Source organism: Triticum aestivum, chromosome 2B, assembly GCF_018294505.1.
Source record: "Triticum aestivum cultivar Chinese Spring chromosome 2B, IWGSC CS RefSeq v2.1, whole genome shotgun sequence".
NCBI lineage: Eukaryota > Viridiplantae > Streptophyta > Magnoliopsida > Poales > Poaceae > Triticum > Triticum aestivum.
In genome coordinates, this window is record NC_057798.1 from 58,010,116 (window position 1) to 58,037,069 (window position 26,954).

A 26,954-nucleotide genomic window follows, 5' to 3' on the forward strand; every position below is an offset into this window, starting at 1 on the left:
ATTACTTAGTTCTCAAAATCCAAATAGATCTATATTTTTTCATGCAGCAATTTGAATTTGTCTATGATATTGCATTCTAATTGTAGAGCAAAATATGATTGTATGTTTCTGGCAAAAAAGAAATATATTCCAAGGTATATTTATCTGTTTCCATGTAGAGCATATATGTTAGTATGTTTGCTTTCAAATAAAATAGAAGGTGTAGCTATCTTATTTTCACACACAGAATACACGTTTGTATGTTTCAAGCTACTTTCTGATTCTCGTGTATGGCCTGCTGAGTGTAACGTTTTAAAAGCTGGAGTATGAGGACAGTGTCAGCCTCCTAAACCTGTTTACGCTTTGCTTTTTTAGAAGGTTCTACGGACATCGGTTTTTCATCCTTTATTCTTTCTTAGGCTGGACTCATGATTTATTATTTCTTACGCAGGCTGACGGAATCCTTATTGCAGTGTCCGTTGTTCCAAAAGGTAGAAACAAAAGGCAGAGTCCGGCCGATTGCAACCTTTTTTTACGTAGCCGATTGCACTACCTTTTTCGCATGAAGAGTCCTAGACGCATGAGCATATCCTACGATGGAGAGTCTGCACGTTTCTTTTTTTAGCGTAGACCTATACATGGTTATGATCGTGTGTAACTTTTACAACTTTTAAATCTCATCGGTACATGCTATATGTACATGACGGTCAGAACTTTGTTTTTTCTTCCTAACCTTTTTCACGCATCTAGTACGTGTCGGTCCAATATACATCACTTTATAACTTTAGGCATGTACCGTAATATCTTTAAATCTTAGCCGTAAGTATTACTAATCAACGATCTACATTATTTTGGCTTATGTGGACGAACGTGATGGCTCGTTTGACTTCTGTATTATGTATATAATAGATAGATATGACTCTATATGAATGCCTCCGGCGGTTTACCGGGATATGCAATGAGTCAAGAGTGATATGTATGAAAATTATGAAGGTGGCCTTGCCAGAAATACGATGTCAACTACATGATCATGCAAAGAGCAATATGACGATGATGGAGTATGTCATAATTAGGGAACGGTGGAAAGTTGCATGGCAATATATCTCGGAATGGCTATGGAAATGCCATAATAGGTAGGTATGGTGGCTGTTTTGAAGAAGGTAAATAATGGGTACATGATACCGGTGAAAGTTGTGCGACACAATAGAGGCTAGCAAAGTGGAAGCATGAGTGTGCGTATATCCATGGACTCAGATTAGTCATAAAGAACTCATATACTTATTGCAAAAGTCTACTGAGCCCTCGAAGCAAAGTACTACTATGCATTCCCCTAGAGGGATAGATTGGTAGGAAAAGACCATGGCTCGTCCCCGTCTGCCATTCATAAGGAATACAATACAAAGAGAACCTCATGCAACAAATTTGTCACACAACTTTTACCATACGTGCATGCTATGGGACTTGCCAACTTCAACACAAGTATTTCTCAATTTCATAATTACCCACTAGCACGACTCTAGCATTACTACCTTTATATCTCAAAATAATTATCAAGCATCAAATTGATCCTAGTGTTTAATGCACTTTCTATGATAGTTCTTATTATACCCAACTTGGATGCTTATCATTCTAGGACCAAATTTATAACCATAGCAAATACCATGCTATTCTAAAAGACTCTCAAAATAATATAAGTGAAGCATGAGAGATCAACAATTTCTTCAAAATTAAGCCACTGCCGTGCTCTAAAAGATATAAGTGAAGCACTAGAGCAAATACTATCTAACTCAAAAGATATAAGTGAAGCTCATAGAGTATTCTAATAAATTCTAATCAAGTGGGCTTGTCCCAAAAGGTGTGTACAGCAAGGATGATTGTGGTAAACTAAAAAGTGTTGGGGAACATAGTAATTTCAAAAAAATCCTACGCACACGCAAGATCATGGTGATGCATAGCGGTTGATGTAGTCGTACGTCTTCACGATCCGACGATCCAAGTACCGAACGCACAACACCTCCGAGTTCTGCACACGTTCAGCTCGGCGACGTCCTCGCCTTCTCGATCCAGCAAGACGGGCGAAGTAGTAGATGAGTTCCGGCAGCACGACGACTTGGTGGCTGGATTGGTTAAGAACAATCTCTGTAGGGCTTCGCCTAAGCACTACAAAAACTATGACGGAGGATAAACTAGAGGGGACGGGGTTGCCGGCACACAACTTGGTGTTTCTTGATGTGTCTTTGGTGCAAGCCCTACCCCTCTATTTATATGTTGAGCCTTGGGGTCGAAACTTGGAGTAAAAGCCTCCACAAAGTCGGTTTCACCCGAAAGGCTAGACTCCTTCTCGGACTCCAGGGCAGACGCCAGGGTTCCCGGCGTCTGGACCCAGACGCCAGGGACCCTGGCGTCTGGCCCCTGGACTCCGCAAAGCTTCATTTTGCGCTTTCCAAAAACCTTTTGGGCTTTCCCCTTTGGCCCAAAATAACGTGTTCTCGTACCCAAGCATTTCGGGAAACATCCGGAACCCCTTCCGATGATTTCCGGAACCCTTCCTGAGACTAAACAACATTATCCCATATATTAAACTTCATCTCCGGACCATTCCGGAGTTCCTCGTCATGTTCGTGATCTCATTCGGGACTCTGATCAACATTCGGTTACCAACATACATAACTCATATAATACTATATTGTCAACAAACGTTTAAGCGTGCGGACCCTACGGGTTCGAGAACTATGTAGTCATGACCAAGACATCTCTTTGGTCAGTAACCAATAGCGGAACCTGGATTCCCATATTGGCTCCCACATATTCTACGTAGATCTTTATCGGTCAAACTACATAACAACATATGTTGTTCCCTTTGTCATCGGTATGTTACTTGCCTGAGATTCGATCATCGGTATCTCAATACCTAGTTCAATCTCGTTACTGGCAAGTCTATTTACTCGTTACGTAATGCATCATTCCGTAACTAACTCATTAGCTACATTGCTTGCAAGGCTTATAGTGATGTGCATTACCGAGAGGGCCCAGAGATACCTCTCCGACAATGGGAGTGACAAAACCTAATCTTGAAATACGCCAACTCAACATGTACCTTTGGAGACACCTGTAGAGATCCTTTATAATCACCCAGTTATGTTGTGACGTTTGGAAGCACACAAAGTGTTCCTCTGGTAAACGGAGGTTGCATAATCTCATAGTTGTAGGAATATGTATAAGTCAGGAAGAAAGCAATAACAACATACTAAACGATCATGTGCTAAGCTAACGGAATGGGTCATGTCAATCACATCATTCTCGTAATGATGTGATCCCGTTAATCAAATGACAACTCATGTCTATGGTAAGGAAACATAACCATCTTTGATTAATGAGCTAGTCAAGTAGAGGCATACTAGTGACATTAAGTTTGTCTATGTATTCACACATGTATTATGTTTCCGGTTAATAGAATGCTAGCATGAATAATAAACATTTATCATGATATAAGGAAATAAATAATAACTTTATTATTGCCTCTAGGGCATATTTCCTTCAATCTCCCATTTGCACTGGAGTCAATAATCTAGATTACACAGTAATGATTCTAACACCCATGTTGCCTTGGTGCTGATCATGTTTTGCTCGTGGAAGAGGCTTAGTCAACAGGTCTGCAACATTCATATCCGTATGTATCTTTAAAATCTCTATGTCTCCCACCTGGACTTGGTCCTGGATGGAGTTGAAGCATCTCTTGATGTGCTTGGTTCTCTTGTGAAATCTGGATTCCTTTGCCAAGGCAATTGCACCAGTATTGTCACAAAAGATTTTCATTGAAGCCGATGCACTAGGTATGACACCTAGATCGGATATGAACTCCTTCATCCAGACTCCTTCATTTGCTGCTTCTGAAGTAGCTATGTACTCCGCTTCACATGTAGATCCTGCTACGACGCTTTGTTCAGAACTGCACTAACTGACGGCTCCACCGTTCAATATAAACACGTATCCGTTTGCGATTTAGAATCGTCCGGATCAGTGTCAAAGCTTGCATCGACGTAACCATTTACGACTAGCTCTTTGTCACCTCCATAAACGAGAAACATATCCTTAGTGCTTTTCAGGTATTTCAGGATGTTCTTGACCGCTGTCCCGTGATCCACTCCTAGATTGCTTTGGTACCTCCCTGCCAAACTTATTGCTAAGCATACGTCAAGTCTGGTACACATCATTGCATACATGATAGAGCCTATGGCTGAAGCATAGGGAACATCTTTCATTTTCTCTCCAACTTCTGCTGTGGTCGGGCATTGAGTCCGACTCATCTTCACACCTTGTAATACAAGCAAGAACCCTTTCCCTGCCTGATCCATTTTGAACTTTTTCAAAACTTTATCAAGGTATGTGCGTTGTGAAAGTTCAATTAAGCGTCTTGATCTATCTCTATAGATTTTGATGCCCAATATGTAAGCAGCTTCACCGAGGTCTTTCATCGAAAAACTTTTATTAAAGTATCCATGTATGCTATCGAGAAATTCTATATCGGTTCCAATTAATAATATGTCATCTACATATAATAGCAGAAATGCTACAGAGCTCCCACTCACTTTCTTGTAAATACAAGCTTCTCCAAAAGTCAGTATAAAACCATATGCTTTGATCACACTATCAAAGCGTTTATTCCAACTCCGAGAGGCTTGCACCGGTCCATAAATGGATCGCTAGAGCTTGCACACTTTGTTAGCACCTTTTGGATCGACAAAACCTTCTGGTTGCATCATATACAACTCTTCTTCCAGAAATCCATTCAGGAATGCAGTTTTGACATCCATTTGCCATATTTCATAATCATAAAATGTGGCAATTGCTAACATGATTCGGACAGACTTAAGCATCTCTACGGGTGAGAAAGTCTCATCGTAGTCAACCCCTTGAACTTGTCGAAAACCTTTTGTAACAAGTCGAGCTTTGTATATAGTTACATTACCATCAGCGTCAGTCTTCTTCTTGAAGATCCATTTATTCTCGATGGCTTGCTGATCATCGGGCAAGTCAACCAAAGTCCATACTTTGTTCTCATACATGGATCCCATCTCAGATTTCATGGCCTCAAGCCATTTTGCAGAATCTGGGCTCGTCATCGCTTCCTCATAGTTTGTAGGTTCATCATGGTCAAGTAACATGACTTCCAGAATAGGATTACCATACCACTCTGGTGCGGATCTTACTCTGGTTGACCTACGAGGTTCGGTAGTAACTTGATCTGAAGTTTCATGATCAATAACATTAGCCTCCTCACTAATTGGTGTAGTTGTCACAGGAACCAGTTTCTGTGATGAACTACTTTCCAATAAGGGAGCAGGTACAATTACCTCATCAAGTTCTACTTTCCTCCCACTCAGTTCTTTTGAGAGAAACTCCTTCTCTAGAAAGGATCCAAATTTAGCAACAAAAGTCTTGCCTTCAGATCTGTGATAGACGGTGTACCCAATAGTCTCTTTTGGGTATCCTATGAAGACACATTTCTCCGATTTGGGTTGGAGCTTATCTGGTTGAAGTTTCTTCACATAAGCATCGCAGCCCCAAACTTTAAGAAACGACAACTTTGGTTTCCTGCCAAACTACAGTTCATATGGTGTCTTCTTGACGGATTTTGATGGTGCCCTATTTAACATGAATGTGGCTGTCTCTAAAGCATAACCCCAAAATGATAGCGGTAAATCAGTAAGAGACATCAGAGATTGCACCATATCTAGTAAAGTACGATTACGACGTTCGGACACACCATTACGCTGTGGTGTTCCGGGTGGCGTGAGTTGCGAAACTATTCCGCATTGTTTCAAATGTAAACCAAACTCGTAACTCAAATATTCTCCTCCATGATCAGATCGTAGAAACTTTATTTTCTTGTTACGATGATTTTCCACTTCACTCTGAAATTCTTTGAACTTTTCAAATGTTTCAGACTTGTGTTTCATTAAGTAGATATACCCATATCTGCTCAAATCATCTGTGAAGGTGAGAAAATAACGATACCCGCTGCGAGCCTCAATTTTCATTGGACCACACACATCGGTATGTATGATTTCCAAAAAATCAGTTGCTCGCTCCATAGTTCCGGAGAACGGCGTTTTAGTCATCTTGCCCATGAGGCACGGTTCGCAAGAACCAAGTGATTCATAATCAAGTGATTCCAGAAGTCCATCTGTATGGAGTTTCTTCGTGCGCTTTACACCAATATGACCCCAAACGGCAGTGCCACAAATAAGTTTCACTATCACTATCAACTCTACATCTTTTGGCTTCAACATTATGAATGTGTGTATCACTACTATCAAGATTTAATAAAAATTAACCACTCATCAAGGGTGCATGACCATAAAAGATATTACTCATATGAATAGAACAACCATTATTCTCTGATTTAAATGAATAACCATCTCGCATCAAACAAGATCCAGATATAATGTTCATGCTCAACACTGGCACCAAATAACAATTATTCAGGTCTAAAACTAATCCCGAAGTTAGATGTAGAGGTAGCGTGCCGACCGTGATCACATCGACTTTGGAACCATTTCCCACGCGCATCGTCACCTCGTCCTTAGCCAATCTTTTCTTAATTCGTAGTCCCTGTTTCGAGTTGCAAATATTAGCAACAGAACCAGCATCAATTACCCAGGTGCTACTGCAAGCATTAGTAAGGTACACATCAATAACATGTATATCACATATACCTTTGTTCACCTTGCCATCCTTCTTATCCCCAAATACTTGGGGCAGTTCCGCTTCCAGTGACCAGTCTGCTTGCAGTAGAAGCACTCAGTCTCAGGCTTAGGTCCAGACTTGGGTTTCTTCTCTTGAGCAGCAACTTGTTTGTTGTTCTTCTTGAAGTTCCCCTTGTTTTTCCCTTCGCCCTTCTTCTTGAAACTGGTGGTCTTATTGACCATCAACACTTGATGCTCCTTTTTGATTTCTACCTCTGCAGCCTTTAGCATTGCGAAGAGCTCGAGGATTGTCTTATCCATCCCTTGCATATTATAGATCATCACAAAGATCTTGTAGCTTGGTGGCAGTGATTGAAGAATTCTGTCAATGACTCTATCATCCGGAAGATTAACTCCCAGTTTAATCAAGTGATCATTATACCCAGACATTCATAGTATATGCTCACTGACAGAACTATTCTCCTCCATCTTGCAGTTGTAGAACTTATTGGAGACTTCATATCTCTCAATCCGGGCATTTGCTTGAAATATTAACTTCAACTCCTGGAACATCTCATATGCCCCATGACGTTCAAAACGTCGTTGAAGCCCCGGTTCTAAGCCATAAAGCATGGCACACTGAACTATCGAGTAGTCATCAGCTTTGCTCCGCCAGACGTTCATAACATCTCGTGTTGCTCCTGCAGCAGGTTTGGCACCTAGCGGTGCTTCCAGGACGTAATTCTTCTGTGCAACAATGAGGATAATCCTCAAGTTACGGACCCAGTCCGTGTAATTGCTACCATCATGTTTCAACTTTTCTTTCTCAAGGAACGCATTAAAATTCAATAGAACAACAGCACGAGCCATCTATCTACAACAAACATAGACAAGCAAAATACTATCAGGTACTAAGTTCATGATAAATTTAAGTTCAATTAATCATATTACTAAAGAACTCCCACTTAGACAGACATCTCTCTAGTCATCTAAGTGATCACGTGATCCAAACCAACTAAACCATGTCCGATCATCACGTGAGATGGAGTAGTTTTCAATGGTGAACATCACTATGTTGATCATATCTACTATATGATTCACGTTCGACCTTTCGGTCTCCATGTTCCAAGGCCATATCTGTATATGCTAGGCTCCTCAAGTTTAATCTGAGTATTCTGCGTGTGCAACTATTTTGCACCGGTTGTATTTGAACGTAGAGCCTATCACACCTGATCATCACGTGGTGTCTCGGCATGAAGAACTTTCGCAACGGTGCATACTCAGGGAGAACACTTCTTGATAATTAGTGAGAGATCGTCTTAAAATGCTACCGTCAATCAAAGCAAGATAAGATGCATAAAGGATAAACATCACATGCAATCAATATAAGTGATATGATATGGCCATCATCATCTTGTGGTTGTGATCTCCATCTCCGAAGCACCGTCGTGATCACCATCGTCACCGGCGCGACACCTTGATCTCCATCGTAGCATCATTGTCGTTTTGCCATCTATTGCTTCTACGACTATCGCTAACGCTTAGTGATAATGTAAAGCAATTACAGGGCGCTTGCGTTTCATACAATAAAGCGACAACCATATGGCTCCTGCCAGTTGCCGATAACTCGGTTACAAAACATGATCATCTCATACAATAAAATATAGCATCACGTCTTGACCATATCACATCACAACATGCCCTGCAAAAACAAGTTAGATGTCCTCTACTTTGTTGTTGCAAATTTTACGTGGCTGCAATGGGTTGAGCAAGAACCGTTCTTACCTACGCATCAAAACCACAACGATAGTTCACCAAGTTAGTGCTATTTTAACCTTCTCATGGACCGGGCGTAGCCACACTCGGTTCAACTAAAGTTGGACAAACTGACACCCGCCAGCCACCTGTGTGCAAAGCATGTGGTAGAACCAGTCTGGCGTAAGCATACGCATAATGTCAGTCCGGGCCGCTTGATCCAACAATACCACCGAACCAAAGTATGACATGCTGGTAAGCAGTATGACTTGTATCGCCCACAACTCACTTGTGTTCTACTCATGCATATAACATCTACGCATAAAACCTGGCTCGGATGCCACTGTTGGGGAACGTAATAATTTCAAAAAAAATCCTACAAACACACAAGATCATGGTGATGCATAGCAACGAGAGGGGGAGTGTATCTTCATACCCTTGATGATCGCTAAGCGGAAGCGTTTATCAACGCGGTTGATGTAGTCGTACGTCTTCGCGATCCGACCAATCCAAGTACCAAACGCACGGCACCTCCGAGTTCTGCACACGTTCAACTCGATGACGTCCTCGCCTTCTCGATCCAGCAAGATGTGCGAAGTAGTAGATGAGTTCCGACAGCACGACGGTGTGGTCACGGTGTTGGTGAAGAACAATCTCCACAGGGCTTCACCTAAGCACTACGGAAACTATGACTAAGGATAAACTAGAGGGGACGGGGTTGCCGGCACATGGCTTGGTGTTTCATGATGTGTCTTTGGTGCTAGCGCTGCCCCTCTATTTATATGTTGAGCCTTGGGGTCAAAACTTGGAGTAAAAGCCTCAACAAATTCGGTTTCACCCGAAAGGCAAGAGTCCTTCTCGGACTCCAGGGCCAGACGCCAGGGTTCCCGACTTCTGGACCCAGACACCAGGGACCCTTGCGTCTGGCCCCTGGACTCCGCAAAACTTCCTTTTGCGATTTCCAAAAATCTTGTGGGCTTTCCCCTTTGGCCCAAAATAACGTGTTCTCGTACCCAAACATTTCAGGAAACATCCAGAACCCCTTCCGGTGAATTCCGGAACCCTTCAGAAGACCAAATAACATTATCCCATATATTAAACTTCATCTCCGAACCATTCCGGCGTTCCTCGTCATGTTCGTGATCTCATTCGGGACTCCGAACAACATTCGGTTACCAACATACATAACTCATATAATACTATATCGTCAACGAACGTTTAAGCGTGCGGACCCTACGGGTTCGAGAACTATGTAGACATGATCGAGACATCTCTCTGGTCAATAACCAATAGCGGAACCTGGATGCCCATATTGGCTCCTACATATTCTACGAAGATCTTTATCGGTCAAACCGCATAACAACATACGTTGTTCCCTTTGTCGTCGGTATGTTACTTGCCCGAGATTCGATCGTCGGTATCTCAATACCTAGTTCAATCTCGTTACCGGAAAGTCTCTTTACTCGTTACGTAATGCATCATTCCATAACTAACTCATTAGATACGTTGCTTGCAAGGCTTATAGTGATGAGCATTACCGAGAGGGCCCATAGATACCTCTCCGACAATCAGAGTGACAAAACCTAATCTCAAAATACGCCAACTCAACATGTAACTTTGGAGACACCTGTATAGCTCCTTTATAATCACCCAGTTACGTTGTGATGTTTGGTAGCACACAAAGTGTTCCTCCGGTATACGGGAGTTGCATACTATCATAGTTGTAGGAACATGTATAAGTCATGAAGAAAGCAATAGCAACATACTAAACGATCATGTGCTAAGCTAACAGAATGGGTCATGTCAATCACATCATTCTCCTAATGATGTGATCCCTCTAATCAAATCAAAACTCATGTCTATGGTTAGGAAACATAACCATCTTTGATTAATGAGCTAGTCAAGTACAGGCATACTAGTGACATTAAGTTTGGCTATGTATTCACACATGTATTATGTTTCCGGTTAATACAATTCTAGCATGAATAATAAACATTTGTCATGATATAAGGAAATAAATAATAACTTTATTATTGCCTCTAGGGCATATTTCCTTCAAAAAGCAAAGATTAATATCATACAAGACGCTCCAAGCAAAACACATATCATGTGGCGAATAAAAATATGGCTCCAAGTAAAGTTATCGATAAACAAAGACGAAAGAGGGGATGCCTTCCCGGGGCATCCCCAAGCTTAGGCTTTTGGCTATTCTTAAATATACTGGGGTGCCATGGGCATCCCCAAGCTTAGGCTCTTGCCACTCCTTATTCCATAGTCCATCAAATCTTTACCCAAAACTTGAAAACTTCACAACACAAAACTCAACAGGAAATCTCATAAGCTCCATTAGTGGAAGAAAGAAAAACCACCACATAAGGTACTGTAATGAACTCATTCTTTATTTATATTGGTGTTAAACCTACTGTATTCCAAGTTCTCTATGGTTCATACCACTTAATACTAGCCATAGATGCATCAAAATAAGCAAACAACACACGAAAAACAGAATCTATCAAAAAAAGAACAGTCTGTAGCAATCTGTAACTCTCGAATTCTTCTGGAATTCTAAAAATCCTACCAAAATAGCAAGTGCTGGGAAATTTGTCTATTGATATACAGCAATAAGAATCAACGCAAAAGCACGGTTCTGTGAATTACAAAAATTATTTTCGTGCACGTAAAGTTTCTGTTTTTCAGCAGAATCAAATTAACTATCACCATAGGTTATCCTATAGGTTCTACTTGGCACAAACACTACTTAAAACATAAAAACACATCTAAACAGAAGGTAGATGCAAAATTTATTACTAGACAGAAACAAAAACAAAAAACACAAATAAAATTGGGTTGCCTCCCAACTAGCGCTATCGTTTAACGCCCCTAGCTAGGCATAAAAGCGAGGATAGATCTAAGTGGTGCCATCTTTGTCACTCAATTCATAAGTAGCTCGCATGATAGATTCGTAAGGTAATTTGACTTTCTTTCTTGGAAAGTGCTCCATGCCTTTCCTTAATGGAAATTGGAATCTAATATTCCCTTCCTTTATATCAATAATCGCACCAATCGTTTTAAGGAATGGTCTACCAAGAATAATAGGACAAGAAAGATTGCAATCTATATCAAGAACGATAAAATCTATGGGCACCAAATTCCTATTTGCAACAATGAGAACATTATTGATCCTTCCCATTGGCTTTTTAATGGTGGAGTCTGCAAGGTGCAAATTTAAAGAGCAATCATCAAGATCATGTAAACCTAGAATATCACATGAAGTTTTCCGACTCGTGGAAACACTAGAACCCAAATCACATAAAGCATAACACTCATGATCTTTAATTTTAATCTTTATAGTAGGTTCCCACTCATCATAAAGTTTTCGAGGTATAGAAACTTCCAAATTAAGTTTTTCATCAAAATATTGCATCAAGGCATCAACAATATGTTTATTAAAAGCTTTATTTTGACTAGAAGCATGAGGAGAATTCACAACGGATTGCAACAAGGAAATACAATCTTCTAGAGAACAATTATCATAATTAAATTCCTTGAAATCCAAGATAGTGGGTACAATGCTATTTAAAGTCTTAAACTCTCCAATCCCACTTTTATCAAATTTAGCACCAAGATCTAAGAACTCCGAGTCATTGGGACGCCTTTTAACTAAAGTTGACTCATCTCCAGTCCCATCATTATTAAGATTCATTGCAAAACAAAGATCTAATAGGGGACACGTCAATAACTTTAAGATCTTCATCATTATTTTCATGGAACTTTTCTGGTTTGGCAGCCATCTTATTGACTAAGGTAGCTTGCTTATCAGAAATTTGGGCTATAGAATTTTCAAGCCGAGTAATTTGAGAGTTCAAACCATAAAATTCTTTAGACATATCATCGAGCTCTTTGTTCATAAACCCCATAAAACTTTTTTGTTCTTTAAGCTCTTTTCTGAAAAAATTATTATGCTCATAAAACTTCTAACATTTGATTCAATCTCTTCCAACCATCTAAGATGAAGGTCGGTGATCTTAGGCAGATCCATAAGGGAGAACAGGCACACAAAAAGACAAGCGAAAGAGAGAGGAGGTTTGGAAAGAGAGGGCGAATACAACGGCAAAGGTGACGTGGGGGAGAGGAAAACGAGAGGCAAATGGCAAATAATGTAAATGCGAGGGAGATGAGTTTGTGATGGGTACTTGGTATGTCTTGACTTGAGCGAAGACCTCCCCGACAACGGCGCCAGAAATCCTTCTTGCTACGTCTTGAGCTTGCGTTGGTTTTCCTTGAAGAGGAAACGGTGATGCAACAATAGTAGCGTAAGTATTTCCCTCAGTTTTTGAGAACCAAGGTATCATTCCAGTAGGAGGCTCCTCAAAAGTCCCACGCACCTACACAAACAAACAAGAGCTCACAACCAACGCAATAAAGGGTTGTCAATCCCTTCACGGCCACTTGTGAAAGTGAGATCTGATAGAGATAGTATGATAAGATAAATATATTTTTGGTATTTTATAATTTGATTGGAAAAGTAAAGATGCAAATAAAAGTAGATTGAAAACTTATATGATAAAAGATAGACCCGGGGGACATAGGTTTCACTAGTGGCTTCTCTCAAGATAGCATAAGTATTACGGTGGGTGAACAAATTACTGTCGAGCAATTGATAGAAAAGCGAACAATTATGAGATTATCTAGGCATGATCGTGTATATAGGCATCACGTCCATGATAAGTAGACCGACTCCTACTTGCATCTACTACTATTACTCCACACATCGACCGCTATCCAGCATGCATCTGGAGTATTAAGTTCATAAAGAACAGAGTAACACATTAAGGAAGATGACATGATATAGAGGGATAAACTCATGCAATATGATATAAACCCCATCTTTTTATCCTCTATGGCAACAGTACAATACGTGCCTTGCTGCCCCTGCTGTCACTGCGAAAGGACACCACAAGATTGAACCCAAAGCTAAGCACTTCTTCCATTGCAAGAAAGATCAATCTAGTAGGCCAAACCAAACTGATAATTCGAAGACACTTGCAAAGATAACTTAATCAAACATAAAAGAATTCAGAGGACATTCAAATATTTCTCATAGATAAACTTGATCATAAACCCACAATACATTGGATCTCGACAAACACACCGCAAAAAGAGTTACATCAAATAGATCTCCAAGAAGATCAAGGAGAACTTTGTATTGAGATTCAAAGAGAGAGAAGAAGCCATCTAGCTAATAACTATGGACCCGAAGGTCTGTGGTAAACTACTCACAACTCATCGGAGAGGCTATGGTGTTGATGTACAAGCCCTCCGTGGTTGATTCCCCCTCCGGCGGAGCGCTGGTGAAGGCTCGAATATGGGACCTCACAGATACAGAAGGTTACGGTGGTGGAAATAGCTTTTCATGGTCGCCCCTGATGTTTTTGGGGTACATGGGTATATATAGGAGGAAGAAGTAGGTTAGTGGACGCCCGGGGGGCCCATGAGAAAGGGGGGCGCGCCCAGTAGGGGGGCGCACCCTCCGCCCTCGTGGCCTCCTCGATTGCTTCTTGACTTGCACTCCAAGTCCTCTGGATCATGTTTGTTCCAAAAAGATCGCTCCCGAAGGTTTCATTCCGTTTGGACTCTGTTTGGTATTCCTTTTCTTCGAAACATTGAAATAGGCAAAAAAACAGCAATACGGGCTGGGCCTCCGGTTAGTAGGTTAGTCCCAAAAAATGATATAAAAGTGTATAATAAAGCCCATAAACGTCCAAAACAGGTAATATAATAGCATGGAACAATAAAAAATTATAGATACGTTGGAGACGTATCACATGTTCATTTCCCAAAAAACACTTCTCTTCACTTCATACAAGAGAGTTTGAGATACTCGAGATATCACATAATACACATGAACTTATCGTTTAAATGTATGCAAACCTTGTTTATCAACTTAAGTAGTTAGTATATGACATAAGAAGACTATGTGCGCATGTTTTTTATTTTTCTGATTTTTATTTAATTTATTATGCTCATTTGAAATCCGGTCAAACATAGCTTTGACCGCTCCAAACCCCTCCCAAACCCCGCTAACCCTAGCACTGAACAAGGATCGTCCATCTAACCGTAGCGGTGCAAGGGCCATCGATCTAAACCTTCTAGAAGGAATCTGCAGGGAGGAGGGGGAAGATCCGCGAGATGTAATCTGATTGGCTGGGAGATTGATTTTTGAAACTAATACAGGGCACGCTAGATGGACCGTTGGGCCGTCTCATTGTCTGGGCCTGAGACCTCAGTAAATAGCCCGTCTCAGCCTTTCCAGGCCTTGCATGCATGGGAGGCGGCGACTTGGGTTTGCATGCGCGGGAGGCGGACGTGCATGCATGCGAGCGAGGTGAGCGAGGCACGCTAGGCGAGTTAGGCTAGCGAGGCGAGCCAGGTGGCCATGCACGTATTGATTTAGAGATAGGCATTACGGCAATGGTTCTGGGCAGTGAGTCAGATGCACCGGCCCGGTCAAAGAGCTATGCAGTGATTCAGATGCACGCACGCGCCCCATGCATCATTTTCGTGCAAAAATTAAAGAGTGCAAAACGTAACGGATAAACACACGCGTCCGGATTCACACACACTGTTCTCATCCTTTATCTCTTCCTCTCTCACCCACATGCCTATAAATGGGGTACCTCTCTTCCTCTCCCACCCACAAGCCACAACCGATCCATTATCTCCAACTTCAAACACCCAAGCAACCTAGCCCTCCCCAAGCGAGACCAAGTGAAGATGCAGTTCAATGGGCCGACATTCAACCGTCCGCCTGTCATGCCGGAGATGCGCTACCCACCGAGCATGCTCGTGGAGAAGGAGCTCCGCGTGTGGGCTATTTCAAGGTGGAGGGGTTCCGTCGAACTCACCCGCGCCTTCCTTAGAGCCGGCTATTCCCACCTCCCACTGGGCTCGCCTAGTATGTTCACCCTCAATGAGGTTCGTGACCGCGGCGGCATCCTCCTACTGCTCACGGTCACCTTATTTGACACACGCGAAACTTGGAGCGGCTGCGAGTCCATCTTCTTCACCGTGTACAACATCTACACCAACTACAAGAGCATATTCCCCACTCTAGGCCAGATGCAGTCCCATCCCTATGACGACGAGGAGGAGGAGATATGAAGTTTAAGACGGTGTTGAAGGGGCGCGCGGCTAATCTGGAAGAAGGAGGTCAAGATGAAGATGTTCAAGCCCGGAGTCAAGCTCGTCATGTTTTGTTTGTATTTTGTTGCTTTTCTATGTCGTGTCGTGTCGTGTCATGTTTCGTCATGTGTCCGTGAACTTATTATTATTGCTTAATGTAAGGGTACGGTGTGTTGCATCTTGTCTAAGTTATTAGGGTTTATTATGTGTGTTGAAAAATGTCTGTGCCCAAACATATCATTTCTTCCCTAAACCAAGTCATGAAGTTCGAGAACTTGTGGTCTTCGTTAATGAAAATCGGAGGGGATGAGAAGCCCTCTCTTCCATTCAAAAAAAAACAAGTCATGGACTAACATGCAAATTTATTCCCTTTAAATCCTAAACCAGGTGCTACTCTAACCCTAAACCAAGTGCCACTCTAACCAAAATCATGTGGCAGTGCAAACATACGTTTTCAACCTTCCAACCCTCCAAAATTTCAGTGCAAAACAAAGGAAAACCACTCTCATACGTGTGCAAACATTCACGGTCTCACTATGTATACCTTCCTTCCCTACCCATGCCAAGATATTTTCCATCTGTCCTAGCAGTTACCAGCGAAGCCCTAAACGCCACAAACCCACGTGGTCCCGGGTTCGAGTCCCCAGCCGCACCAATTTTTTGTGCATTTTCCACCCTTCATTTTTTTAGACAAATTATTTTTTTATCAATGTAATGCCCTTAAAATGTTCATTTATTTTGGCACCAGGTGTAAACCTCTACCAGAGTTGAGGCATATTTTCCATGACAGTTTGGTCTTTGATTTAAATCAAGGTGTATTTGAATTGGAGTAATTAAATTGCTATTAAATATTTAACAGCTCCAAAAAAATTCTAACCTTAATTGTTTACTACCTAAAAATTTCTAACCTTAATTGCTATTAAATATTTGAATTGGAGCATTATGATTTACTGCCTACATTAAATCAGAACAGAAAACAGAAAAATATGCAAAAGAACCCCCGAATGGGCCTAATTGGATGCAATTGGCCCATTAGTCTAGCCTGCACTTGGCTCTACGCTTTGAATTTGGCCCAAGAGCAACCTTTTTTTTGACAGAAAGGCAGAGCAGAGAGTTGCATTTCATTGATCAAAAGTTTCTGAATTCCTCATTTCTTCTCCTTTTTTTCAACATATTGAAATGTTGGTCACTTATTCTCTTTTTTTTCAACATTTAAACAACTTTGACCAACATTTAAACTAGGTGAATTTCTCATACAATTTCAAGCTTACAAATTCCTCCATAATTCATGCATTTCCATACATTTTCAACATTACAACGAGTGCGATTACCATACCTAGAAATGCCCAAAAGTATTTGCAAATGGGTATTGGTAGTTCTTGATTGTGGCACCCCGGCTCAGAGAAACCGGAACGCCCTGTATTCCAGCCCAGAGATCGAGGAGAAGTCTTCTGGAATACGACACTGCTTAGCATAGAACAAATCAGCTCTTTATTACAATCTATATGGGTACAAGGGGGCTACATCGGCACGGCGAAACTACGCGTGCCATGGTTGTGCCATGCAAGCAGCAGAACATCATGAAGTAGCGGCATGACTACTTGCAGTAGAACAACGATGACGGTGATGAACTCCACTCCGCAGGGACTCTAGCTGGAACGCTTATCCTAGCTCGCAAACAAGGGATCCACGGCAAACAAGCAATCAAAGCCGGCATGACCTACAAACTGGCATGACACGCCAGGTCAGTATATTGAATGTACTTGCAAGCTCACAACAACCAAAGCAATCAAGACAAACAATAGCATGGCAATTACAGATTAACAAGGATTAACATGATACTACCAGTTCAATCATAGCATGAACAAGATGATACAACTAGAACAATACGAGCATGGCATAAAGATATGGACATGATGGGCCTAGCATGCAACACGATGAACTATCATGCACCAACTTACTCTGTTCGGGTTACATCGTAACCACCACATGTATCACTTACCTCACGACATTACACGATCATCTCAGGATCCAATCAAGCTTGGTATTAACAATACCGTAGTAATCATACATGACCACAAGGAGCTTGACCTTTACCCTTGACTCTCGCATAACATCACAAATATCCAACAAGTTGGTATTCACGATACCACAGTGATCCTCTCACGATCACATAAATATCAACCAACTTCTTTCATCATCGAATCAGGGTTGTTATTAAGCACATTGTTATCATTATTACTGTTGACCCATAGTGTGACCAACTACGAACTGGGCCCTTATCCACGGGCGCGGCTATCGATAGATTAAACACACACTCTGCAGAGGTTAGCACACTGTACCCACCACGGAACCCATGGTCTCGCACTCCCAAACGTGCGGACCACAGCTTTCCGACAAAACTGATCTACTGCCATGACACTCCCCGGCCACTCCGACCAACTCCCCTTTGGGCTAAGTTCTGGGTGGCCCCGTGCCTACCACAGCCACCAACGGCCACCGTCGTGGCAAAATGGTCCCAAACGGGGACATGAGATCAGAACCAAACACAGGCACACCAGGCTTATGCCATCCGGCCCGGCCAAGGTAGCGCCCTCGCATAACCTTCCCTCGCAGGAGGCACTGGTGAGAGGCGTGACAATAGACCCAGTTAGGGCCTTCCCATAAGGCAAACGTGGTTGCACTGGTCAGATCGATATGGTGCCACCATGACTCAGCCAACAGTTGTTCAAGTTCAATTTAATCAGGTTAAACTTGAATGCAATATGTTGAGCCATGATAAAATAACATGATGCAACTAGAATGCATGAACATGATATCAAACGTAAGCATGGAGGTGCATCATAATTCACGAGCATAGCAACGACATTTAACCATTTATCCAGATGAGCATGTCATATTGACGAGCATGAATATCACAACTAGCACACTACTCATAGCATGACATGACACTAGCATCAACAATAAATACCATGCAATAACGATAAAACTACCATGCAAGTATTTAATCAACTGGATGTAAAGAAACATGCATAACGGCGGTACTCAGAACAGACGGTAGTCATGCACCGAAGACCATCACCGACATGTACTACTACCAAACATGGTCCATAAGAAATTAATACTAGCATGAAGAGCATAATAACATAGCGCAAGAAAACATAGCATGACGGTAAACACTTATCCATAAGCATAACCGAAATACCGACAGCAGTAGCAAAACAAACAAACAGTTATTAAAGATTCAAGTTGAAACCAATGCTTCTGCATGTCTATCATGCAAATGGTGGTTGTGGCTTGCTTGGAGATGAAGAAGGCTCAGGGGAGAAGTGCGAAACGACGGCGGGAAGAATCGTGAGAAAGGGCACTCTCTCGAAGGGGGCTGATTAGGGCAAGGGCAAAATGGTCAATTTCAGAATTTTGAAACATAGTGAAAATGGTACCAAAAGTTCGGGCTCGAAGAGACGAAGACGTGAGCGTTGGATTCACCTAGATCGGAGTTACGGTTGCGGAGATATGAGGTGATGAAGTTCAGGGACTTTTCTGTAAAAATAATATTCACAAACGGGTCCCTGAGTGGATAAGGCAGAGGCATAAATTAGATATACGCTTTCAGAAATGGAAAACGCATTCGCACGAATGCGCTTCCACTTATCCATGTCAGCATGGACGGGGTCAACGCGGGGCCGGCTCCTAAGGCTGATGGGTGGGGCCCGCGCATCTCTCTCTCTCTCTCTCTCTCTCTCTCTCTCTCTTTTCCTTCTCCTCATTCTTCTCCAGCTCGATGCCGCGCAGGGGAGGCCCGAGGCCGAGCGCTCCGGTGATGACTGCCGGCGCTACGGGCCACCATCCACGGCGCTCGGACCACCGGCATGTTCGGGAGAGGGGGCCGCGTCGGATGGGCCATGCCACGGACGCCGGAGACCCTAGGAAGGGGCGTGGCGTCGGCCGCGGCGTACAGAGGCGTTGGATGCCAGCAGGGCTCACGGCCAGCAGCCACCGAAGGAGTAGGAGAAGAGCGGAGGGGCTTGGGTGGACTACGGGAATTGCTCTGGTGGCGTCTAGGAGGAGGGGAAGTGCTTGGGTCGGTCAAATTTAGCCGAGGCCGTGCGGCGGCCATGGCGGCCTACTAGGGCGAGGAAGGGCTCCAGGGCTTGGGAGACTAGCTAGGGAAATTCCTAGGAATGGGGTGAGGCTGCTGGAGTGCTCGGGCTGAGCGGGGAGGGGCTACTTATAGCCGTGCGAGATCATGGCCGAGCTGGCGGCGCCGCGGACGCATGGACGACGCTGCGGACGCGTGTGCTCGCGCATGAGCTCGGGGAAGACGACGGGTATGGAACGGACGAGCGCCAGGGGTCACGGAGACAAGCGGAGCTTGAGGACAAGGGAGAAGGAACCCAACAGAGGACACTACAAAAAAGACACATCCGTGACATTTTGGGCCGAACGAAAAAAATTCTGTCATACATATGACACTTCTATGATGATAATTGTGACAAAACCCGGTATCATCATAGATGTGGTGGGCTCCTACTTCTATGACAAGAAAACAAGACAGAAAATGGGCTTTTCGTCCAGGGCGGGCCGGAGACGCAGCTGCATGACATTCTTTGGGCCGTCCATGACGGAAAAAACCGTGGTAGAAGCGAGGGGGAGGAAAATTTCGGGGAGTTGCCGGTTACGGTGGGAGGTCGGGGGCCGAGCGATGCGCGTTTCTCTCGTACGTACGCGCGTGTGTGCGAGGCGTTGGCTCTAACTGAACCCGAGCGAGGCGTTGGGCTCTAACTGAACCTGAGCGATTGCACTGCAGGCTACGCGTTACTGAACCCAAGCGATCAATCGATGGCTGTTAACTGAACCCGATGGAGCGATTCCTTCGCTACTGCTGCTAACTGAAGCCGATCGATTGGATGAACAGGGAGCGTTGCGGGGGGGTTTGGATGAACAGTGAGCGGTGGCGTTGCCTCTGGATGAACAGGAACCCGTGGTGTGGAGGGATGGATGAATAGTAGATGGTGGAGGGGTGGCCGTGGAGGGGTGGTTGAACAGGACCCTGTGGTGTGGAGGGCTGGATGAACAGTAGAGGTGGAGGGGTACCCATGGAGGCGTGGTTGAACAGTAGCCGGTGGAGTAGCGCGCGGTGGAGGCTAGATTAATAGGAGCCGGTGGAGGCCGGAGGAGGTCGACGGTAGCCCGTGGAGGCTGGAGGAGGTCGACGGTGGAGATGAATAGTATCCCGTGGAGTCCCATTTTGCGGTACGCCACACCCCTCCCGATGAACAGGACCCCCGTTTCGACCGTAGCGCTCCAACACAAGTCCGTTTCGTCTATTTTGCGGTACGCCACACCCCTCCCGATCAACAGGACCATCGTTTCGACCGTAGGAGGTCCGTTTCGTCCGTTTTGCGGTATGCCACACCCCTCCCGATCAACAAGACCCCCGTTTCGACCGTAGGAGGCCCATTTACTCCGTTTTGCGGTACGCCAGACCCCTCCCGATGAACAGGATCCCGTTTCGAACGTGGCCGGTCAAACACAAGGCCGTTTGCTCCGTTGTGCGGTACGCTAGGCCTCGTTTCCGTCGCCTGTTCCGTCCAAGCCCTCCCGATGAACACGACCATGCATTCCGTTTTGACCCATCCGGTTGGCTCCCACGCGTTCCGTTGCCTCCCGATGAACACGACGCATTCCGTTGCCTCCCCATGAACACGACGACGATGCTATTTCTCCGTTCCGACCCAGCCATGTACGTATGCGCGAGTAAGCGTTCGAGACCTTGCCCGTATGTACGTACGTGGCTGTATTTTCTTTCTTGCACCCTCGCCGTTGTACATACGTGTACATGCTACGTGCGCGCCTCTACTACAACACGTGCATGCCTCTACATCTACGACACGTGCGCGCCTCTACATCGACCAGTATGTATGTACACGTTCATGACCAGAATGACAACGCTACGTACGCTTCGACCAGGTGGGTCCCAACTGTCAGGCACTTCCTTGCCTGTCCAATGGAAGTCGGTCGTTGACTACATTGACCACGCCGCGCCGAGAGCACCACGGCGGTGGACGACGGCGAGGCCTAGGAAGGGGACGACGCGTAGCAGGGGAAGACGCGGCAGTGGATGCCCATGCGGAGGGGGGTACGACTGTATGAGGGTTTACTGTTTCGTCTGTCGTCACCGGAGAATAACAGCAGGTGTGGGTGAGTAGAGGGATGGCTAGGCAAGCGATGGGAGTACGGTGGGGCGGTGAGGCCTGCGCGGCAGCACAGCCGGCCGCGGGAAGGAGGGAGCAGGCAGTCCTACCGGTGCTTGTTTGAGCGGCCGGAGCAGGAAGAGCAGAGATTGAAGAAGCACGACGGCCGTTGGATGGCCATCCAACAGTCACTGCTTGTGCGTCAATCTTTTTTTAGGAAAACCTCAAATCTGTGGAAAACAGCATACAACCCATATGCCATTATTTTTAATAATTTACAGCCCATTTGCTTATTCTTAAGGTTTTTTTGGAGCCCATATTCTTTTTGTTAGCATTACAACCCATATTGTGGCCACGGTTAAAAACGTATACAAAATTTTCAATATTTTGGAGCGGTCTGAACTGTTTTTAATCCCGAAATTTCGACTCACATTCGAACTGATTTTAAAAATAAATGTATATCAATATAAAATCCAACAAATTCTCCACGCATAAAAATTAATGTAATTTAAAATCTCGAAATGAAAAAAAAGATATTTGAAACTAATTGCCGGTTTGATATGTAGTACAAGTGTAGAGGGCGGTGCTGCATGGGAGTCTCACCTCTCACCCCGCTCGTGGCGCAGCAGTAAAGTCATCATATCACAAAACCCAACCACTCCCAGTAATAAATGGCCTGGTAAAATAAACGGACAAGCAACCATCACATCCCTCCGTCTTTTTTGCATTTCATCTCTCTGCATTTACTTTCTCCGGTTCATCTCCCACACTCGGTCCCTAGCTACTACTCCTAGGGCCAGTTCTTTTGGCGGCTTCCCCAGCTTTTCCCACAAGACTAGTCACAGTGGAGAGTAACAATAAGGCGACACACTCATTTATTTGGGCTTCTAAACTACTACTCCGTCCTGGTTTATTCCTCACCATTGTAATTTGTGCTAAATTTTGACCAAAGATTTAACTGATAAAATGTTACTCAAAACACTTAGGCGCAGTGCATCTAGGTGTGTAAGTCATCTTACAAAAACCAAATAATCCCAAAACACTTAGGCACGGTGCATTAACTTCTACCTCGTTTCTTGTTTCTTGACATATCAACCAATAAGAGATAAAGAGTGTGCATGTTTTAATGACGTGAGATATCAAACACGACATGCAGTGGTTAGTTCATTGCATGCAATACTATTAATTAGCAAATAAACATTAACGTTTCTCATTTTCTCATCCTCCTTGGTCACGGTGCAAAGAGAAATAACCATAGAGAAGGAAGCTAAAAGTAAACTATCAAACGAGCATTTTTGCATTTGTTTTGCATTGAATCGTTTCACAAGCTTGACTAGTGCTGTTTTTTTACTTTTACAAAAACCGCATCGTAATGTTCAAACGTGCATTTGCACGTATATAAGTAATAGTAGTACTCCCTCCGTCTAGGTGTACAAGTCTTCCCTCCTTCTTGGTCACTGTGCACAACCAAAGATGACTTATTGACCTGGACGGAGGGAGTAGCACAGTCTGCAAGCATATATCGAGAGAGACGTGTAGTCCCATAGTATATAGTAAAGTTTGTGCTATATGCACGTACTTGCAAAATGCGTAATAATACACAACGTTTCCAAACTTTCCCTTTTACATACTTAATTAAGGATGCTAAAAATTCCAGAACGTTCGGGATTTATCATTTGCATCCCAAAACTAATGAGATCGCCTTACGAAACAAAAATTATACTCCTCCTAAAAGCAACAGCGCTCGCAGGACCGCTTGCGACGCACCACGAGTGCCCTGGTGCGTGGCCATTTCCCAGCGCGCCGACACAACGCCTCTTCCTTAGCCTTGCAACTCGCGAGGTGATGATTGGCGGCTTGCCGGCGGGCGTGCACGATCTCACCCGTGTGGTGATCCGGCGCCAACAGGTACTCCTCCTAGCTGGAAGCGTGCACCCGGTCCATGTACCACCAAGCGTAGATGAGGCGCTTGGGCCCGACTGCACTCAGGGCGTCGGCACGGGCGTCCTCCGCCACCCTCACAGCCCTCGCACGAGCCTTCTGCCAAAGAACCAATTGCTTGACTCTGTCGGACGTGATATGGATCTCCCAGAAAGCTTTTTGCGCGGTGCGCTTCTCTTCCTCGGCCTTCTTCTCCGCCTCTATTTTGGCACGCTCTGCTGGAGGCAAAGCCTCCTGCAAGGCAACATCCATTTCTTTCCAAAGCTCCTCAAGGTTGGGGGGCTCGGCGGGCGGCGCGGCGTTCTCCTCGTAGAGGGGAGCCGACGCGTCCTCTGACGCGCGTGCTGGCGAGATTGAGAACACCAACGCATCCACCTTGACGCGTCACGGCAAGGAGCGGAACACCGACGTGTCCTCCTCGACTAGTGGCGGCGAGGAACGGAACGGCGACGCGTCGCGTCGCGGCAAGGAGCGGAACGCCGATGCGTCCTCCTCGACTAGTGGCGGCGAGGAACGGAACGGTGACGCGTCGCATAGCGGCGAGGAGCGGAACGCCGACGCGTCCTCCTCGACTAGTGGCGGCGAGGAACGGAAAGGCGACGCATGACCGTCCGCGCGGTGCAGCGAGGGGCTCCTAGGGCTTGGGAGGGGAGATGCCATGGTGGTCGACGTGAGAGGGAGGGGTAGGAGATAGCAATGAACGTGAACGTGAGGGGGGGGGGAGATAGCGATGTCATGGGAGGCGCAGTATTTATAGAGAGCAATGGCACACCTACATAAGATATGTACTGAGCTGCACTGACTTAACTGCAGGTCCAGTTGCATCACTGACATGTGGGCCAGTACACTGCTGGGCCCGTATGTCAGTGACCCAATTCACCTGAAGTTAAGTAAAAGCTACGTGGGCATATTTGTTGGAGTAAGTTACGAGGGAGCAAAGGGGTGGAAATATTGCTGGTCACAACGGATTGGACGAGCGTGGGGGGAGGAGAGTCATGCATGCAGATTTTTTCACACGGGGTGGAGTGGTGGGACCGCCGGAGGGAGAAGGAGAGTTTGGCAGGCATATTGTTTCCACACATGGAGAGGAAAAGATTTGGAGACGAACGGGATTCCTGCAGGTATGGGGAACAGTGCATAATAAGTCATCTTGCATGCTGGGCTAGGTATAGTCTCAAGTCATTAAAAACATACACGCCCCACACATGTTCATATTTCAAGGTGCACTAAATTATTGCATGCGATGATTAAGGCTGGCAATCATGGTGGTATCTTAACTGGTATCATGCACACGGGAATAGCAAACATGATGATGTGGCAAAGAATTAAAGAAGAGAGGGGGGTTAGACTAACTAGTGTTCATGCATGCATTGGTAAACACATTTTTTGTGAAGAACGACAGCATTAGTTGAGTACTTTTGTAGACTTCAAAAACTATTCCACCGCCTCTACTATCTTGCTAAGAGTAGGTGAAATTTTTGAGTCGAGCCCTTTAAACTAGAAGGGAGGTAGTGGTACTCTAATAGCTAGGTGTGTAAGTCATCTTACGAAAACCAAATAATCCCAAAACACGTAGGTGCGGTGCATTAACTTCTACCTCGTTTCTTGTTTCGTGACATATCAACCAATAAGAGATGAGGGTGTGCATGCTTTTAATGCCCTGAGACTATCAAACATGACATGCAGTGTTTAGTTCATTGCATGTAATACTATTTAATTAGCAAATAAACATTAATGTCTCTCGCTTTCCCCTCCTTGGTCACGGTGCATAGCCTAAGATGACTTACTCACCTAGACGGAGGGAGTATCAACATTCACAATGTCAAATCAATATTTTTACACTCATTATAAAACGTAGTTCTTATACTCATTATAATCAGTATTGTAGATATCAATATTTTTAGTATAAATTTGGTCATGGGATTTCATTGATGCCTGTCAAAGCATGGAGGAAGCAGAGCTTAGGGCTTGCATTGCCGGTCTCTACATAGGTATTTCTCTTCATAATCCTGTAATTTTAGAGACTGATTGCGCTTTTGTTGTAGCGTCTCTTGCATCGGGGGACTATGACAGGTCTGCTATGCGTGACCTAAAGATGAAAGCATTGAGCATCTCGAAGTTGATCAACAATCTTCAATTTTCAAAGATTAGCCGTTCGGCCAAGAAGGTGGCACACTTAATCGCTAAGTAATGCTTTGACAATAGATTAGATGGTATTCTTGTAAATAATGTACCGCCCTATGTGGTGAATATTGTATCGAATGAGTGTACCGGTGTGGCTGGTTAATTAATATAAGGTGGTGTTTAAAAAAAGTATATGTTTGGTCAAACACTTTGCAAACGGTTGACGGGAGTAAAAAGGACCAGAGGGAGTATCATGCATGCGGAGTAGGCAAAAAAATTGCTCATTTTTAGCCGGTCGAAGTCTCAAAGGGCGCGACCGCGTGAGGGAGGCGAAGGTTGTGGGAGGCGCGACGGTTGACGGAATTAAGTGAAGTTACATCCACGCGCCGGCATGGCGTGCGAACAGGTAGAAGCTATACTGTCAGGCCTACGATATGGGTCTAGTAGACATGACATCTAGTGGGTCCCGCATAGTTCTCGAGAACTCTTTGGGGGCTTGCTGCCGTTTATCCACCGGGCAAGCCAGCAACCCCACGCCGTTCGCATGCCCTACTCGTCCTCGTCTTCTACCTCACAACAGTTCGCTCCCAGTCGTCCCGTCCTTTCACATTAGTTCGCTCCCAGTTTTTGCGGGGTACAACAGTTCAACTTCTCCTAACCCTCCTCCAAAATCCAGGGCCTCTCAAATCTCCATGGTCGCCGCTGAGTACCAGGTTAGAGCCATCACCGGCGATCAGATCATCGTCTTCTACACACATGGATCCACGACGGTGAAAGCATGCCTTGCTCGCTTCCTACGCATGTTCAACAGTTCAACGGATGAGTGGGTCGCTGGGCTAGATGTTGAGTACACCACAGTCCTGGGACGAGAGAAGGGTCTAAAGGACGAAGAGAGGAAGAAGCCCGCCGTGATCCAGGTTTGCGTACATAACGTTTGCTTGGTCTGCCACATATGCCATGCCGACGTTGAGTGCTAGGATTTTAAGAACATCCTCAAGGACAAAAGAGTGAAATTCGTTACTGTAGGCTTTAAGAACGACAAAGAAGTCCTGCGTCGAATAAGTCTCATTGTAGGCCAGCCCTTCGC